The 20,812-nt window shown below is 39.7% G+C and overlaps 1 protein-coding gene across 4 annotated transcripts in view; it reads left to right on the top strand.

The window, feature by feature from the left end:
* Window positions 1-20,812, top strand: part of LOC111979342 (disks large-associated protein 1-like) — a 141,320-nt gene that overhangs the window by 60,645 nt on the left and 59,863 nt on the right. For all 4 annotated transcript variants that reach the window (XM_024009810.2, XM_024009809.1, XM_070448870.1 and 1 more), the window contains exon 2: window positions 9,794-9,874. The gene's annotated coding sequence lies outside the window, so the exon portion shown is untranslated. The remainder of the gene's footprint in view (window positions 1-9,793; window positions 9,875-20,812) is intronic.

The following is a 20,812-nucleotide window of genomic DNA, read 5'->3' as shown; positions in this document are numbered from 1 at the left end:
ATGGAGGTCAGTAATGTACACTGAATGTATAGCTTAAAGTGTCTATGCATATAGAAATAACACAGAGAGTAGGAAGCTAGCGTAAAGGGGGGCACACAACTGCAACATAGTTCAGGTAGGCCATTTGGTTACCTGTTCAGGATCTTATGGCTTGGGGCTAAAAACTGTTTGAGAAAGTACTTTTTGTCCTAGATTGGCACTCGGTACCGTTGCCATGTGGTAGTAGAAGAGAACAGGGGTGTGACTTGGGGGTGACTGGGGTGGCTGGCCTTCCCTGACACCCTGGTTGTCGAGGTCATGGATGGAGGCAGCTTTAGCCCAAGTGGATGTATGGGGCCGTATGCCACTCCCTCTGTAGTGCTTTGCGGTCAGAGGCTGAGCATTGCGTCAGGCAGTGGATGTAACCAGACAGCGATGCTCTCGATGTTTGCAGTTGTAGAACCCTTTTGGGATCTGAGGAGCATGCAAATTTTTTAGTTTCCCTGAGGGGAAAAGGCTTTGTCGTGCCTCTTCAAAGACGGTTGTGTGTGTTGGAACCATTCTAGTTTTGTTGTTGATGTGGAACGAAGGACTTGAAGCTCTCAACCTGCTTCAATAAGCCCCGTCGATGAGTAATGGGGAATGGTGCTCTGTCCTCCTTTTATGTAGTCACAATCATTACTTAGTGTTAGGTTTACTTGAGGGATGGTTTTTTATTTCTGGCACACCCAGCCAGGTCTTGACCTCCTCTCCTATAGGTGGTTGTCGGGTTGGTTTGGTGATCAGGCCTACACTGTTGTTGTCTGAAACTTACATGATGGTGTTGGAGTCGAGCTGGGCCATGCAGTCGTGGTGAACAGGGAGTAAGGGGTACTGAGAGCATCTGTGGAGATCACAGTGTTTGAGGATCAGCAATGGCGAATGTTTTGCTACCGTACCCTACCAATTTTTTAAACATTGTTTTTGTAAAATTTGTAACGAATTGAAGTTTTCAAAATTTTGTAGTTTTTGTAATTCGTCATTTTGTATGAATTTGGCACCGTTACTTTTGTACGATGGCAATGATATTTGATGTTCGTTTTTTTTTATAGATTTGAGATTTCCTATTATAAAAAGCATATAGAATTAAATATTAATTGTTTAGGAGAATGTCTTCAACCCGGTACTTCATTCTTTCTTTTCTATATAGTGTGTTTTAATAAAGTAAGAGAATTAGACTACAGAATGCATAATATCATATTTGTGTAATTATTAAATGAATGGGGTATATGAATCATATAAGGCCTAGAGAGTGGTTCCCATCTGGTCGGGGACCAAGAGGTGCAATTTTTGTTTTTGCACTAGCAACTGTACACAGCTAGCCTGGTTTGGCTGTCTCTGTTCAGCTTATTACATTCACTAATTGCCCACTCCTGTCCATTTCCAAAGAAACCTGGCCTTTAGGCAATATTAAATATGAACATTCTATCATTAATGAGCTCGAGGAGATCAGCCCAGGATTCCTCCGCACTCTGCATCCCCCCTCAATACACCCTCACAGCTGTCTTCCCAATCAGCAATGGTTTTATCGCAAATTAGATTTGAAGAACGTTTTCCTAACACAATTCATTATCATTTGATTGGAAATTTCAAAATTTGAGCATTCCTGGACATACATACATTTATTGTAAAGATAACAATGGTGCGGGGAGAAGCAGAGGATTCTCCTAATTGAGTTTTTACCACCAGGCGAATGGGATTCACATTCACCCAGAAGCTCTCCATTTCAAACTTCCTATTTTATATCCAGCAATCAGAGCAAGGTGCTTCTTTCTCTAATATTATAATAATATAAATACACTGGGTGTACAAAACATTAGGAAAACCTGCTCTTTCCATGACAAACCTGACCAGGTGAACAGCTGTGATCCCTTATTGATGTCCCCGTTAAATGCACTTGAATCAGTGTAGATACAGGGAGGAGACATGGTAAAGAAGGATTTTTAAAGCCTGGGACAAATTCAGGACATGGAATGTGTATGTATGCCATTCAGAGGGTGACTGGGCAGACAAAAGATTTAAGTGGCTTTAATGGGGTATGGTAGTAGGATGCCGGGCATCCGGTTTGAGTGTGTCAGAACTGTCATACAGCTGCTGGATTTGGTTCATGCTCAACCAGTTTCCATGTGTATCAAGACATGGTCCATCCACCAAGAGGACATCCAGCCAACTCTGACCATACTGTGGGAAGCACTTGGCGTCAACATTGGCAGCATCTCCTGTGGAATGCTTTTCGACACACTAGTAGTTCCTGCTCCGACAGAGATTGAGGCTGTTCTGTATGGCAAATGGGGTGCAACTCAATATAAGAAGGTGTTCCTCAATGTTTTTTTAACACTCTGTGTATAATTGCTCACTTCTGGTGACAGCCAATGGGCTATAGGCTACTGTTCAAGAGTTATAAGAGTAATAGCACACTATATTTTAGCATACGTAGTACAGGTTTTTAAAGACCTAGAGTTTTGGTCTCCTGCGTGTTTAAGAAAATCGAGTTGCATGGAAAAGATTTTTGCGATACTGAGTATTGTCCCGGGTCTAGTATAGTTGTAGGCCGACAGGATGTGCGCTTTTGACGTGCAACTCATTCCTAGTTTGTGTGTATTGATCGTGGTTGGAATTTTAATGTAAGCAATTTACAAGTCAACAACTTTGACTTTTAGGCGTTCCGTTCCAGAAAGGATGATTGCCGAGTCTTCAAGAGATGACAAATTATTTTGAAAACAAATTATGTTTGTGAAACAACAGTGCACACAAATACTTTGTGGCAGATGATGAAGTCTGCGCGTAAATCAACGCCTGAGGAAAGAGGGAGAGGAGAGGAGGGCGCCATTACTGCAAGCATCTGATCCTGAATATTCATTTCATGGCTTCATGCAAGCATGGACACCTAACTGATCTCAGGTTGTTCTGAGAATTGTTTTCTGTTAGTTCGAAACAGGATACCTATTTGCATCCTGAAACATCCTGAATCTAGAATATTAAAATGGTCAATTTGGGTGCAACATGGATGTGAGGTGAAATTTTCAGAGATAATTAATATTTCAACTAAATAATGTTTTCAGGAATACTAATACGTATCTGTTAAATAACTACAGAATTATTTCAGAAAATCTGAGATTGGTGGGGTGTTGAAATCTCTTCTTGTGCTTTTTTGAGCGTGGAACAAACCTCTCTTTCAGGCACATGATCCCTGGGCAGCTGCTATATGTTTTCGTACAGTTCTTTCTGCTTTTAAATCTGCTTGCCTGCCGCATTGTCTCTCTCTCTGCCTGCCTCTCTCCTTGCAGCTATAATCTAAAAATTACATTTAATTAACTTTGAATAGTAACCGCACCTTATGCATTTCCTGAGGCCGTTGCTAGCGGTTCTACTAACCAGCCGTGGCCAAGGAGGTTTAATTTCATATACTTCCCACCAACCGAGGCTTTATGTGATGTCACATTCAACTAGATTGTCACGTAATACACAGGCAAAAGCATTATGGAGAGGATAAATGTTAGAGATGGTTAAATGCAAAACTTAAACCAGGAGGGCGAGAAAAGTGGATGGTCATTCCTTTCCCTGTTTCTGACATGGCACACAACAAGAGCTCTATTACTACCACTGCAAAGTCTAGTGGAAGTTTGCTTTAAACAAACCCCAATCTCTCACTTACATCAACGTCCTCCATTTAATTCTATGGCCAGAGTAGCACGAGCCTTTCCATCTCCGCACAAGAAATTCAATCCGTGTCCCTTCAAATTTGAAACAAAATTGCATATACCACACGGCAGTTTTATGTCTGTTTCCCTAGCCCCTGTAGGCCAGTGCCATACATCAAGGGCCCCTGGCTGTTCTGCCTACTCTGTCCTCGCTGCTCCTCTGCTGTATCTTCTCATTGTGCCAGCTTGGTTTTAATATTCCAGCTTATTTCCAGCGTCCGGCGACTTGGTTTGACGGCTGCCATGCAGGGGGAGGGAGAGAGAGAGGAAGCTGCCCTCATCACATTAAGTTAATAGATAAGGCTCATAAATGACATCCAGTCAGTCATAGAGGCTGAGGCTGGGGAAGAGGCAGTAATAATAAAGGAAGCACATGCGCGTAGAACGTCCACGCTGAGCATCTTGTCTTTTTCAGCCGTCTACCTTTCCTGTTTGAGTATACTCTCTCACAACAACAACTAGTCTTTTTGTCCTAGACTTGGCACTCCGGTACCGCTTGCCATGTGGTAGTAGAGAGAACAGGGGTGTGACTGGGGGTGACTGGGGTGGCTGGCCTTCCCCTGACACCGCCTGGTGTCGAGGTCATGGATGGCAGGCAGCTTAGCCCCAGTGATGTACTGGGCCGTATGCACTACCCTCTGTAGTGCCTTGCGGTCAGAGGCTGAGCAATTGCCGTACCAGGCAGTGATGTAACCAGACAGGATGCTCTCGATGTTGCAGCTGTAGAACCTTTTGAGGATCTGAGGACCCATGCCAAATCTTTTTAGTTTCCTGAGGGGGAAAAGGCTTTGTCGTGCCCTCTTCAAGACTGTCTTGGTGTGTTTGAACCATTCTAGTTTGTTGTTGATGTGGACACCAAGGAACTTGAAGCTCTCAACCTGCTCCAATACAGCCCCGTCGATGAGAATGGGGATGTGCTCTGTCCTCCTTTTCATGTAGTCCACAATCATCTCCTTAGTGTTGGTTACGTTGAGGGATAGGTTGTTATTCTGGCACCACCCAGCCAGGTCTCCTGACGTGTCTCCCTATAGGCTGTCTCGTCGTTGTTGGTGACTCAGGCATATCACTGTTTCGTTGGGTCTGCAAACTTATGATGTGTTGAGAGTCGAGCCTGGCCATGCAGTCGTGGTGAACAGGGAGTACAGGGGTACTGGAGGCAACGCCATCCTGGTGGAGTCACAGTGTTTGAGGATCAGCAATGGCAGAATGGTTTGCTAAACCTACCTCTACAATTTTTTACATGTGTTTTTGTAATAATTTGTAGACGAATTTGCAATGTTTTCAAACATTTTGTACGTTTTTGGTAATTCGTCATTTTGTATGAATTTGGCAGTCCGTTATTTTGTACGATGGGCATGATATTTGCATGTTGTTTTTGTTTTTATAGACTTTCCGAGATTTCTATTATAAAAAGCATATAAGAAGTTAAATTATTTAATTGTTTAGGAGCATGAGCTTCATTTACGGCCCCCGGTAACCATTTCATGTTCCTCTGCTTCTCTCTCTCATATATACGTGTGTTTACTAAAGTGCAGGAGAGATTAGCCTACAGCTGCATCATATCCTCTTTGTGTCATTATTGAACTGAATGGGTCTTCATCATCTAGCCTAGAGCAGTGGTTCTCCATCCTGGTCCTGGGGACCCAAAGAGGTGCAMATTTTTGTTTTTGCCCTAGCACTACACAGCTAGCCTGGTTGCTGTCTCTGTTCAGCTATTACATTCCACTACTTGCCACTCCTGTCATTTTCCAAAGAAACTGGCCTTTCGGCAATATTCAAATATGAACATTCTATCATTAATGAGCTCGAGGAGATCAGAGGATTTGATCCTGATTCATAACCCTCACAGCTGTCTTCCAATCACAATGTTTATGCAAATTAGATTGATAGAACGTTTTCCTAACACAATTCATACATTTGATTGGAAATTTCAAACATTTGAGCATTCTGACATAATACATTTCATTGTAAAGATAAACAATGGGTGCGGGGAGAACAGAGGATTCCTCTAATTGAGTTTTTACCACCAGCGAATGGGATCACATTACACCAAAGAAGCTCTCCATTCAAACTTCCTATTTTATATCCAGCAATCAAGAGCAAGGTGCTTCTTTCCTCTAATATATATATATATAAATACACTGGGTGTACAAAACATTAGGAAAACCTGCTCTTTCCATGACAAACTGACCAGGTGAAAGCTGTGATCCCTTATTGATGTCACCTGTTAAATGCACTTGAATCAGTGTAGATACAGGGAAGGAGACATGGTAAAGAAGGATTTTTAAGCCTTGGGACAATTCAGACATGGAATGTGTATGTATGCCATTCAGAGGGTGACTGGGCAAGACAAAAGATTTAAGTGCCTTTGAATGGGGTATGGTAGTAGGTGCCAGGGGCACCGGTTTGAGTGTGTCAAGAACTGCAACGCTGCTGGATTTTTCATGCTCAACAGTTTCCCATGTGTATCAAGAATGGTCCACCACCCAAAGGACATCCAGCCAACTTGACACAACTGTGGGAAGCATTGGCGTCAACATTGGCCAGCATTCCTGTGGAATGCTTTCGACACCTAGTAGTCCCTGCTCCGACGAATTGAGGCTGTTCTTATGGCAAAATGGGGTGCAACTCAATATTAAGAAGGTGTTCCTAATGTTTTTTACACTCTGTGTATATTGCTACTTCTGGKACAGCCAATGGGCTATAGGCTACTGGTTCAAGAGTTATAAGAGTAATAGCACACTATATTTTACATACAGCAGGTTTTTAAAGGACCAGAGTTTGGTCTGCTGCGTGTTAAAAAATGTTGCATGGAAAATATTTTGCGATACTGGTATTGTCCCGGTCCTAGTATATTGTAGGCCGACAGATGTGCTTTTGACGTGCAAACTCATTCCTAGTGTGTGTTTGTCAGTGGTTGGATTTTAATAAGCCAATTTCAAGTCAACAACTTTGACTTTTAGCGTTCCGTTCCAAAAGATGATTGCCAGTCAAGAGTGACAAATTAATTTGACAAACAAATTAGTTTGTGAAACAACAGTGCCACAAATCACTTGTGCAGATGATGAAGTACTGCCCGTAAAATCAACCCTGAGAAGAGGGAGAGAGAGAGAGGGCCCATTATCAACATCTGAATCCTGAATAGTTCCATTTCATTTCAGCAAGCCATGACACCAACTATCTCAGGTTGTTCTGAAATTGTTTCTGTAGTTCGAAACAGAWACTATTGGCATTCCTGAAACATCTGAATCCTAGAAATTAAAATGGTCAATTTGGGTGCAAACAATTAGGTGAAATTTTCAGAGATCAAATTATATTTCAACTAAATAATGTTTCAGGAATACTAATCGTATCTGTTAATAACTACAGAAATTATTTCAGAACAATCTGAGATGGTGGGTGTTGAAATCYTCTTCTTGTGCTTTTTGAGGTGGAACAAACCTCCTTTCAGCACAATGATCCCTGGCAGCTGCTATATGGTTCCGTACAGTTCCTTTCTGCTTTTAAACTGCTTTGCCTGCCGCATTGCTCTCTCTCTCTGCCTCCTCTCTCCTTGCCAGCTAATAATCTAAAATTACATTTTAATTAACTTTGAATAGTACCCACCTTATGCTTTCCTGAGGCCGTTGCTAAGCCGTTCTATAAACCGCCGTGGCCAAAGGAGGTTTAATTTCATATACTTCCCACCAACCGAGGCCTTTATGTGATGTCACATTCACTCAGATTGTCACGTAATACACAGCAAAAGCATATGGAAGAGGATAAATGTTACGAGATGGTTAAATTGCAACAACTTAAACCAGGAGGGCAGAGAACAAGTGGAGCGTCACTTCCCTTTCCCTGTTCTGACATGGCACACAACAAGAGCTTCTATTACTACCACCTGCAAAGTCTAGTGGAAGTTTGCTTTAAAACAAACCCCCAATCTCTTCACCTTACATCAACGTCCTCCATTAATTCCTATGCCAGAGTAGCAGACCTTCCATCTCCCACAGAAATTCAATCCGTGTCCCTTCAAATTTGAACATATTGCATTATCCACCGGCAGTTATTTGTTCCCCTAGCCCCTTAGGCAGTGCCATACATCAAGGGCCCTGGCTGTTCTGCTCTACTCTGCTCCTCGCTGCTCCTCTGCTGTATCTTCTCATTGTGCCACTGGTTTAATATTCCCCAGCTTATTCCAGCGTCCCGGCGACTTGGTTTGACGCTGCAGCAGGGGGAGGGAGAGAGAGAGAGGAAGCTGCCTCATCACATTAAGTAATAGATATAGGCTCATAAATGATCCCCATCAGTCATAGAGCGCTGAGGCTGGGGAAGAGGCATAATAATAAGGAGCAATGCGCGTGCAACGTCCACCTGAGCATCTTGTCTTTTTCAGCCGTCTATTTCCTGTTTGAGTGGCGCAACATCCACTTGTCACTTAAATCTCGCAGGATTGATTGATTTTCATTTTACTCCTGTGACTCTTTCATACGCTTGTTTGTGCCCGTCGTTTTTTTCCCCCATTAACGTTACGAAATGTTTGTAATTACCTGTCGAACACACCCCGGTAATGGCTGAAATGGGCTCTTTGGAATACATTGTCTTCTTAATGCGTCTATAAGAATCAACACTTACATCACAAGAAAGAGAAGAATGCTACATTTCTTTTGATAGGTGTTAATTTTTGGTGGAATTGAAATAAGTAATTTGCTACAGTTGAAACATTAACAAATTAGATGCTCTGAAATGAAAGCAACAACTAAAAATGAACACTCGGATTATAATGATATTATGTCTGATCTCACAAACAATGTAAAGTATGTATAGATAGATGTAATCTAGAGCCAAGCGTGTTGATACTTAATCTGAGGGTACCATGCTATTGACACACTTGTTTGTAACATAACGTGATAACAACAGAAATGAATGAGGCAGTCTAGACAGTGGCAGGTGAGTCCAGGTAGGCCTAGACAGAGGATTTTGTTGTGGTTCCAGTCGTGTTCCATCCTWAATGTTAATGTTAATGATGACCTTTGCTACAATAAGCGCTGCAAATCGCTGACAATTGAATTAGCCTAAGCTCAATATGAATTCTAACAGCCAGATAACTCTCTACATGTTCGTGAAAAGAGGGAGATGGGGAGTCTACTTCCCACCTTGTCAAACATGATTTTACATTAGGTATGAATTGAATGAATGAAGTGTTGGGGAATAGATATGGTCAGGAGGACAGGAGAGGGTGGGTTGGAAGTGTTAGGTTATGGTTGCAGTGTACTGAAATAAACAGCCTAAACAGTTTTTGTGTGCACTGTTTTGCACTGCATAACCAGGCAACCTCCATGTGCTGCAATCGACTGACTACCTGAACTTATTACTAACCTATTATGATGAGAGAGAGGTGTGTGTTTGCGTGGGTGTGTTTGTGTGTGTGTGTAGTGATTTTGATTGTTACGAACGTTTGGGGCCATTGTGGGAGATTGGGAATAGAAAGAATCACAGCACACACCATAAATTCAGCTCATCTGGGAAATCAACACTGCGTTCAAAGTCATTATATCCTCTTTTTGTTGGCAGTTTACAAGTTTATGTTATGGAGTCTCATCAAAGATAACATCTAATGATCAAAGCCAATGATGCTTGTCTGTGTGAATAACAATGTTGCCGGAACAGCTTATGCTGTGTTACATCCTAGGGCTAGGGGGACTGGCGATGTGTAATCAGGGAAATGTTCTTTTTAGACCTTGGGCAAAGCTGGGGCTTATCTCAAATTGTACTCATGGCTCCTTCTTCAGAACAAAGAACTGTGGAGTACGGCTGAAGAAGCTATTTCATAATTTAGCTGTGGTATCTCTGCACCACTGTACTGTAGCTGGCCAAATTAGCATGAAGGCATTCAAGTGTCAGTGCGTCTAACTATCACTTCAGGATTTCTGATTGCACAACTGGCTCGGTGTGAACCCTGTGTCGTCTGAGCTGAAAATTCTATTGAATTAACTTTTTAAAATGTAAAAATAGACARTGTATTGTTTCATGAGACATCTCTAATACATCCTAATGAAATTACCCTTTCTGTTTGCTTTTGTTTTTTCCAGTGGACTATATCGGTGTGAAGGCTAACGCACAGGGATTCCGATGCCTTCCAGACAACAATCTACGAAGGGGAATTGAAGAGGGTGAGTAGGATTATTAACGGTTAATCAAGAGTTTGTTTTGGGTTAATTGAAATGCATACATGTGTACATTATATTGTCTGTGGCCACTGGCTAGGTCAGACCAGACTAAACACATTTATCTTCACATGAAGCCATTCAGCCAAACAAACCCTCAGCCACACACCCACTCAATCATAGATACGTACCGCAATTCTTATATTTAGAGGGGAAGAGGGGTGATAAAGGATCATGACAGGGACCTATAAAGGCCTGAGGCAGAAATCAGAACAGACTTTCCAGTGGTTGCTGGAGGTATAAAGTAACACTTCAAAATGCTGGTCACAGAAAGATGAGGCCAAAGCGACAGGCAGATGACTGACCTGGCAGTCAGAGCTGTCAGTTTGGCCCAGTGTAACACGGGGGAGTGAGAGACAACAGGCAGACAACAGGAGCAAAGTGACACACAGAGGATCTGCAGCAGCCTGGTACAGCCTGGTCAAAAGCAGTGTAGTAAATAGAGAATAGGGTGCCATTTGGGACACAGACAGGGTCTGGTAGCAGGGAGAGAGGCCAGTTAACCTTACACTGCACGTGTCTGGATGATAGTCTTCTTAGTTCTTTATATCACCACAACCAGTGCCATGAGAATACCAAGTATGATGGTATGTTTTGAAGGGAAAGCCTGCAGCTAAACAACAAATTGTAGCTGTTGATGAAATGGAGATCATGATGTCCCGGGATGGAGTAACGTGGAGTAAACAAACTTTTAGCTATGACACACTGAGCTGGTGAGGAGAGGAGTGGGTGGAGAGGAGCCAGGAAGAGAGAAAGGGAGTAAGCCGTCTGATCAGAACCACAGCAGGGCAGCATTCTCAATTCAGTTTGAAGACTACAGTGGAGGGGACCCATAAGTGAACATCAGAGGGCTTTCACACTGTCTCATAATATTCACTGCCTCTTTTAACAGCTGCGCACACAACCTTCATTTTTATGTTGCCCTGCATTGGCTATACCCCATGTGTTTTCACAGCTGACCCTTGTAATTTGATTGGTTGTGCCAAGTTAACAGTACACATTTGTGTCAGAATTCTGCCTAAGCGATTCCATCAAACGCGTTTGGGTCTGTGGTTAAAAAAATTAAAGTAAAAACAAAAATCTTGCTTCCAGCATTTTCAGCTGTGATGTTTTTTTTCCTTAGTGCACCAGAAGGTGAGACGTAGTGCAAAAGGCACTCACTTGGAATCTGTACTCCATTCGCCCCAGGCAAAAACGCTGCTCATTAAATCTTAAGAGAAATGGTGTATTTATTTATTTTTTGTCTTTTAGTGGTGTTATTTCTGGGAGGGGCAGAGATCTGATGGTATAGTAGATAGTGGATGAGATGAGAAGGAAGCATGAACAACAATTATTATTGGATTATACATGTTAGAAATCTAAGGGTTTTGGGCTGGTAGTAATGTATTTACAAGTAGAATTTGGTGTAGAAGCATGATGAGTGGAAGCATAAAATAAAACCCTGTCTATAACATATTACAAAACTGTACTCAAGTACTGTAGCTTCACTGTATGGAAGCTAGGAAAGCATTCCCAAGACATATGTTTGACGAGTTGATGACAAGCATAATACGTTACTGTGGGTGTCTGTCTGCTTTACAACTGATGCTGCTCATAATAAAAAAAATKACACCTTTATTTAACTAGGCAAGTCAGTTAAGAACACATTCTTATTTTCAATGACGGCCTAGGAACGGTGGGTTAACTGCCTCGTTCAGGGGCAGAACGACAGATTTTCACCTTGTCAGCTYGGGGGATTCAATCTTGCAACCTTACAGTTAACTAGTCCAACGCTCTAACCACCTGCCTCTCATTGCACTCCACGAGGAGACTGCCTGTTACGCGAATACTGTAAACGGAATGGTTCCGTATTTCACTGAAAGAATAAACGTCTTGTTTTCGATATGATAGTTTCCGGATTCGACCATATTAATGACCTGTTATTATGTTATAACTATGTTATAACTAAGTCTATGATTTGATAGAGCAGTCTGACTGAGCGGTGGTAGGCAGCAGCAGGCTCGTAAGCATTCATTCAAACAGCACTTTCGTACGTTTTGCCAGCAGCTCTTCGTTGTGCGTCAAGCATTGCGTTGTTTATGACTTCAAGCTTATCAACTCCCGAGATTAGGCTTGTGTAACCGATGTGAAATAGAGTGGTTGGAGTGGTTGTTCCCCTTGCTCTGCATGGGTAACGATGCTTCGAGGGTGGCTGTTGTCGTTGTGTTCCTGGTTCGAGCCCAGGTAGGGGCGAGGAGAGGGACGGAAGCTATACTGTTACACTGGCAATACTAAAGTGCCTATAAGAACATCCAATAGTCAAAGGTTAATGAAATACAAATGGTATAGAGAGAAATAGTCCTATAATTCCTATAATAACTACAACCTAAAACTTCGTACCTGGGAATATTGAAAACTCATGTTAAAAGGAACCACCATATTTCATATGTTCTCATRTTCTGAGCAAGGAACTTATACGTTAGCTTTCTTACATGGCACATATTGCACTTTTACTTTCTTCTCCAACACTTTGTTTTTGCATTATTTAAACCAAATTGAACATGTTTCATTATTTATTTGAGGCTATATTGATTTTATTGATGTATTATATTAAGTTAAAATAAGTGTTCATTCAGTATTGTTGTAATTGTCATTATTACAAATACATTTTTTAAAATCGGCCGATTTTAATCGGTATCTGCTTTTTTGGTCCTCCAATAATCGGTATCGGTATCGGCGTTGATAAAATCATAATCGGTCGACCTCTAATATTTATGTGTGTATATATGTGTGTGTGTATGTATATATATATATATATACAGTTGAAGTCGGAAGTATACATACACCTTAGCCAAATACATTTAAACTCAGTTTTTCACAATTCCTGACATTTCATCCTCGTAAAAATTCCCTGTCTTAGGTCAGTTAGGATCACCACTTTATTTTAAGAATGTGAAATGTCAGATTAATAGTAGAGAGAATAATTTATTTCAGCTTTTATTTCTTTCATCACATTCCCAGTCGGTCAGAAGTTTACATACACTCAATTAGTATTTGGTGCACTGCCTTCAAATAGTTTAACTTTGGTCAAACGTTTTGGGTAGCCTTCCACAAGCTTCCCACAATAAGTTGGGTGAATTTTGGCCCATTCCCCCTGATAGAGCTGGTGTAACTGAGTCAGGTTTGTAGGCCTCCTTGCTCGCACACGCTTTTTCAGTCCTGCCCACAAATKTCTATAGTATTGAGGTCAGGGCTTTGTGATGGCCACTCCAATACCTTGACTTTGTTGTCCTTAAGCCATTTTGCCASAACTTTGGAAGACCCATTTGCGACCAAGTTTTAACTTCCTGACTGATGTCTTGAGATGTTGCTTCAATATATCCACATAATCTTCCTGCCTCATGATGCCATCTATTTTGTGAAGTGCACCAGTCCCTCCTGCAGCAAAGCACCCCCACAACATGATGGTGTTCTTCCGTTTGCAAGCCTCCCCCTTTATCCTCCAAACATAACAATGGTCATTATAGCCAAACAGTTCTATTTTTGTTTCATCAGACCAGAGGACATTTCTCCAAAAAGTACGATCTTTGTCCCCATGTGCAGTTGCAAACCGCAGTTGAGCTTTTTTAATGGCGGTTTTGGAGCAGTGGCTTCTTCCTTGCTGAGCGGCCTTTCATGTTATGTCGATATAGGACTCGTTTTACTGTGGCTGTAGATACTTTTGTACCTGTTTCCTCCAGCATCTTCACAAGCTCCTTTGCTGTTGTTCTGGGATTGATTTGCGCTTTTCGTACCAAAGTACGTTCATCTCTAGGAGACAGAACGCGTCTCCTTCCTGAGCGGTATGACGGCTGCGTGGTCCCATGGTGTTTATACTTGCGTACTATTGTTTGTACAGATGAACGTGGTACCTTCAGGCATTTGGAAATTGCTCCCAAGGATGAACCAGACTTGTGGAGGTCTACAATTYTTTTTCTGAGGTCTTGGCTGATTTCTTTTTATTTTCCCATGATGTCAAGCAAAGAGGCACTGAGTTTAAAGGTAGGTCTTGAAATACATCCACGGGTGCTCCTCCAATTGACTCAAATGATGTCAATTAACCTATCAGAAACTTCTAAAGCCATGACATCCTTTTCTGGAATTTTCCAAGCTGTTTAAAGGCACAGTCAACTTAGTGTATGTAAACTTCTGACCCACTGGAATTGTGATACAGTGAATTATAAGTAAAAAAATCTGTCTGTAAACAATTGTTGGAAAACTTACTTGTGTCATGCACCAAGTAGATGTGCTAACCGACTTGCCAAAACTATGATTTGTTAAAGAAATGTGTGGAGTGGTTGAAAAATGAGTTTTAATGACTCCAACCTATGTGTATGTAAACTTCCGACTTTAACTGTACCTCCATCCATCCATCCATATGGACCTTGTCTTTCAAAGATAATTTGTAAAAATCCAAATAACTTCACAGATCTTCATTGTAAAGGTGTTTAAACACTGTTTCCCATACTTTTGATTTTGAACTCCCCCCTTTTTCAGGGACACATTATTCCATTTCTGTTAGTTGCATGTCTGTGGAACTTGTTCAGTTTATGTCTCAGTTGTTGAATCKTGTTATTTTGAGTAAACTAATAAACAATAACACTTAGGCTGCTACCTTCTGTTTATACATATTATATACATTTTACAGACACAATCTATTTTACAAGAGTTATATTTTGTTTGTTTTTAGTCCTTCATCTATTTCCTTCCATCCAGTTTGATTTTTATTTGTAACTGTGCTATTTCATAAAATGTCTGAACCTATATACATTTTACAGTTTTACAGTATGTTTTACATTGGTTATCTTGTCCCACCCTTTAGCTCCCTTCAACCCCTCCCATCTATCTATTAACACCATCCATTTTGGATTTCTATTTGTCATGTATTTTTCAACTGTACTGTGATGCTTCACAAAAGTACTGAACCTTTCTATTCTCATAGCTTCTACAGATTGTAAATTAAAGATAAACATTTCTGCTAAAATAATTATAATATTGATTGATTGATTGACAGTGACTTTTCAAATCACCCAGTATTGCTATCTGCAGGATTAGTTCTAGGTAAATGTTGCAATTCTTTAGCCATTCCTGGACCTGTGACCAAAAACGAGCTACATATGGACAGTACAAAATTAAATGTTCAAATGACTGTGCCTCTTCGCAGCAAAATCTGCAGAGCTGGGAAGATTGTATCCCCCATATATATAACATTCTATTGGTTGCAAGAATTTTGTATAATAATTGAAATTCTAAGTTTTGAATCCGGTGTCGTTTTGCGTATCAGTTCATAAACCATGTGCCATGGAATCAGTACATCGAAAATCTCTTCCCAACTATTTTGCAATTTATTTGCCACAGCTGTCAATTTTTTGGTCCTTAAATGAAATTGGTATATGTTTTATTCACAATTTTCTTTAACCATTTATGGTCTTTAATGCAGACAAGTTCCTTACTTTTTCCCACTTCTACTTGCCTCTTCCATTTTTGTAGTAATGCTGCAATTAGCTGGATGTTATTTTGGGTAGAGCAGACATTTCCAAATGTCTGTGTTAGCTGCATGTGTGACACAACTCCACCAGTCCTATTTATGATATCATTTACAAAAATAACTTTTATCGAAAAAAACGTTTTTTTTTATCAGTTAGTATATTTGAGTTTAACCATTATTTGTTGTATTAATTGTTCTGTCTTTTTMAGGTGGATTAAACTGAAATTGCAACCAACTTTCTCAGGCTTGTTTAAAAACGAACGATATTTTGGAGATTTCATTTTCATATAACCAAAAGTGAGCAGTTGTAATCTGAATAAAGGGAAAAAGGMCATTCTTGAACATGGGGTGAGACATTCTTACTAATTTACTAGAGAACCATTTCGGATTTAAGTATAACTTTTGTATGACTGATGCCTTTAGTGAGAGGTCTAATGCTTTAATATTTAATAATTTCTGTCCTCCGAATTCATATTCGTTATATAAATAGGCCCTTTGTAATTTGTCTGGCTTGCCATTCCAAATAAAATTGAATATTTTTTGTTCATATAATTTATAAAGCAKGTCACTAGGTGTAGGCAAAACCATAAGCAAATAGGTAAACTGTGATATGACTAAGGAGTTCATCAGGGTGATTTTTCCACAAATAGACCGGTATTTTCCTTTCCATGGCAGCAAGATCTTATCTATTTTTGATAACTTTCTATAAAAAACATTTGAAGTGAGATCATTTCTTTCTTTCGGGATTTGTATACCGAGTATGTCCACATCCCCATCTGACCATTTTATTGGTAAACTACACGGTAATGTAAAAGTTGAATTTTTTTGTGATCCAATACRTACACTTATCATAATTTGGTTTTAATCCAGAGAGGTTAGCAAAATGATCTAGATCCTTTGAGGCCGTGGAGGGATTCTAATTGTGGTTTTAAAATAAAAAATAAATCATCAGCATACAATGACACCAATGTTTTTAAGCCATGGATTTCTAATCCCTTAATATTATTGTTGGACCTAATTTTAACAGTTAACATCGCGATAGAAATAATAAATAGATATGCCGATAGTGGACAACCTTGTTTTACTCCTCTTGACAGTTTTAAAACTTTCTGAGATGTAGCCATTATTTACTATTTTACATCTCAGGTTACCATACATAAATTTAACCCATTTTATAAGAGATTCTCCAAAATTGAAATATTCTAGGCATTTATATATAAACTCCAGTCGTACTTTATCAAAAGCCTTTTCAAAATCAGCTATGAAAACCAGTCCTGGTTTCCCCAATATTTCATAGTATTCTATTGTTTCCAGTACTTGTTTTATATTATCTCCAATGTATCGTTGATGTATAAAAACCTGTCTGATTTAGGATTAATAATATCCGACAATACCTTTTTAATTCTATGCGCTAAGCATTTTGCTAAAGTTTTTGTGAGAGGCCTCCAATTTTTTAAATAGACTGGATCTTTATATTTCCAATTTAAATCCTGTTTCAGTAATAATGAAATCAGACGACCTTGTTGGGTGTCTGACATTCTACCATTTATAGATGAGTGGTTAAAACATGCTAATAACGGTCCTCTGAGTATATCAAAAAAAGGTTTGGTATACCTCCACTTGTATACCATCCAGCMCCGGAGTTTTCCCGGTCTTTAATTGCGTCAAGAAGTTCCTCCTCTGTAATTTGGCCTTCACATGAGTCTTTCTGTACAGCTGTTAATTTTACATTATTAATTGAAAATAATCTATACAATTAGCTTCGGTTAGTGGAGATGGAGGAGACTGAAACAAAAACATATGCTTAAAGTACTTTACTTCCTCTTTCAAATTATGGTTTGGTGAATCATGGGTGACTCCAACATTTGTAACAAGTTTCAGTAAAATCTTTTTGGTAGCATTTCTATGTTGAAGATTCAAAAATAATTTGGTGCATTTGGTGCAAAGTTCGCTTTMTTTTTATAATATATTGCACTTGATCTTTCTTGAAAAAGTTCCTCCATTTCTTTTKGTTTTTCCTCTAACTTATTCTGAGCCTCTATGGTACTGTTTTTATTGCTATCTATGTGTACTGTTAATCCTTCCATTTCCTTAGATGAGTACTGAATTGCATGGCCTCTAAAGGCACATTTAAGTGTCCCATACAATTAGGGGATCTGCTGTACCTACGTTACTGCAGTTATCTGTCCTAGTTATAAACAAGTTATCATCCAGTAGGCTTGATTAAATTTCCAATATCCTCGCCCCTCGTGGAAATTGTATAGTTAATTCTTACATGTTCAATGTTTGAGCTGCTTTTGAAAGCAAAAGTAAAATGGAAACATTGTTAAATTAAATGTTCATAGTTGCAAGCTAGGACTGATGGTTTGGTTAGCTAAACTAGCAGGAGTTTTTTTGTTCCCAAGGCAACTACTTTTCTATCAAGTAAGCTTGCTAGCTACTTCAGTGGATGTTGAACACATTTCTAGCGGTAAATGTGTGAAATTATAGCCATGGTATCAAAGGGATAATCAACCCGAGGCTCTATACGTTCTCTGGAAAAAAATCCATGGAAGGTTACTTCCACTCCACTAGCGCATCGTGGAGCACACCTTCCACGTCGTTCATTATTTTCCAAAGAACGCATAGCCCTTCTTTGATTATACCTTACATATTATATAGTTGAAGACCAGTGGCGGTCGGTTCTGTTTAAAATGAGGGAGGACATTTTTTTTTCACGCGCATGGCCTTATTTCTATTACACAATATTGGATGACTGTCATTCATATTCCAATCACCCAGTAACATCGATAGGTTTAGGCTACTACATGATACTCACATTTTCCCTATACCCATCATGAGGTTGCTACAACCTAGTCTATGAATGAATGTTTACAACGTAGGTGCACAGGTCAATAGAAAAAATTGRGATGACAGACAGTGACACATGGACAGACAGTGACACATTCAATACCGCCTTGCACACTCTTCCCCGCATCTAGCTGATCTAGGGTGTAATCATTAGTCCAACAGTTGCAAACGAGAGTTTCTATTGGACAATCTCCGGAATGTTTATCCCTGTTTCGTTACGTTTGCTTCTGTTTAAGAAACGTTTTTCAACAGAATCAGGGGGAAGAAATACACCCCAGTTCACTTTCAAAGCARCCATGTTGTATTCCTTCTTGCATCTATGCGCTTTTCTCCTTACATTTTCCCTTCGTTTGTGGACTTCAATGCACAACACATCAGCAGTATCTGACCATGCAAAAAAAACTTTCCAAGCCAAAACATATCATAACCGCTACACACAGCTTACATCTTTGTCACCATATTAGCTAAAGTAATGTCATTGTCAACATAGCTAATAGAATTCACATGTTAGTAAACCCTCAACAATCATGCAGTAACGTTAGTGTATAGTCAGTAAGCAGTTTAGCATTTACACCCCTCTACACACCCCTTGCACAGTCTTTCACAAAAAATGTATTACATTTAATGTACACAACCTAATTAACATTTTCAAAGTGAAAGAAAAATTATAGAACATTGTCCAATTGAACTAAAAGTAAAAAAGGAAGATGTCTTGATTGCTTGCGTATGTCTTCCCACCCAAGAGTTAATACTTAGTAGAAGCATATTTGGCAGCCATTACAGCTGTGAATCATTTTGAACGAATAAGATTCTACTAACTTTGTACAACTCTTAGGGCAACATATACTAAACCAAAATATTAATGCAACATGCAACAATTACAAAGAGTTACAGTTCATATAAGGAAATCAGTCAATTTAAATAACAATTTTAGGCCCTTATCTAGAGATTTCACATGACTGGGAATCCAGATATGCATCTATTGGTCACAGATACCTTAAAAATAATGGGCCTCACAATGGGCCTCGTCACGGTATCTTTGTGCATTCAAATTGCTATCAATAAAATACAATTGTGTTCATTGTCCGTAGCTTATGCCTGCCCATACCATAACGCCACTGCCATCCTGAGGCAGTCTGTTCACAACGTTTACATCAGCAAACCGCTTGCCCACACGACGCCGGATGGACATACTGCCAAATTCTCTAAAACTATGTTGGAGGTGGTTTATGGTAGAGAAATTAACATTCAATTCTCTGGCAACAGCTCTGGGGGACATTCCTGCAGTCATCTTGCCAATTGCACACTCCCTCAAAACTTGAGACATCTGTGGCATTGTTGTGCGACAAAACTGCAGCATGGTTCCATAATTAATACAAATACCCGATAATGTCAGTGGAATTATGTTTTTAGAAATGTTTACAAATTAATTTTAAAATTAAGAGCTGAAATGTCTTACGTCAATAAGTATTCAACCCCTTTGTTATGGCAAGCCTAAATAAGTTCAGGTGTAAAAAACTCCCTAACAAGTTGCAAGGACTCACTCTGTGTGCAGTAATGGTGTTTAACATAATTTTTGAATGACTACCTCATCTCAGTATCCCACACATACAGTTATCTGTAAGGTCCCTCAGTCGAGCAGTGAATTTTAAACACAGATTCAACCACAAAGACCAGGGAGGTTTTCCAATGCCTCGCAAAGAAGGCCACCTATTGGTAGATGGGTAAAAATACAAAAATAAGACATTGAATATCCCTTTGAGTATGGTGAAGTTATTAATTACACTTTGGATTGTGTATCAATACACACTACAAAGATACAGGCGTCCTTCCTAACTCCGATRGGAAGGAAACCGCTCAGGGATTTCACCATGAGGTCAATGGTGACTTTAAAACAGTTCCAGAGTTTAATGGCTGTAAAAGGAGAAAACTGAGGATAGATCAAAAATATTGTAGTTACTCCACAATACTAACCAATGTTTTAAAAAAGGAAGTCTTTACAGAATACAAATATTCCATAATATGCATCCTGTTTGCAACAAGGCACTAATGTAAAACTGCAAAAAAAAATGTGGCAAAGGTATTAACTTTATGTCCTGAATACAAAGCGTTATGTTTGGGGTAAATTCAACACATCACTGAGTACCACTAACCCTAATCTGAATGAGAGTTGTCTATTAATCAGCTATCAAAAAGTAAGCTTACATTCATCATAAATATTCAAATTAGTTATTTCTGCCTATTGTATCTGTGTGTTTGTGGCCCATCCCCCCTCCAGCCAGGCATTATTCTGCACTTTTTAGCTTATGTGTGTCACAATATCTATTCATTGAACCACTTTTGCAGTTAAGTATTTTTAAACAACTATCCATTTCATTGGAGAAATTAGAGATGTGGAAAAACATGTTTGTGTTTTGTTCTTACTCGGGTAGGGGCATCTCAAATTTGGAGGCCTTGCAACTAGCTTACTAACACAATACTTGAAAATGCATACGACAACAACATTGCATTCACTCCACATTACTCGT

The sequence above is a fragment of the Salvelinus sp. IW2-2015 genome, linkage group LG19 (genome assembly GCF_002910315.2).
Source record: "Salvelinus sp. IW2-2015 linkage group LG19, ASM291031v2, whole genome shotgun sequence".
Lineage (NCBI taxonomy): Eukaryota > Metazoa > Chordata > Actinopteri > Salmoniformes > Salmonidae > Salvelinus > Salvelinus sp. IW2-2015.
This window is presented reverse-complemented; position numbering and strand designations above follow the sequence as displayed.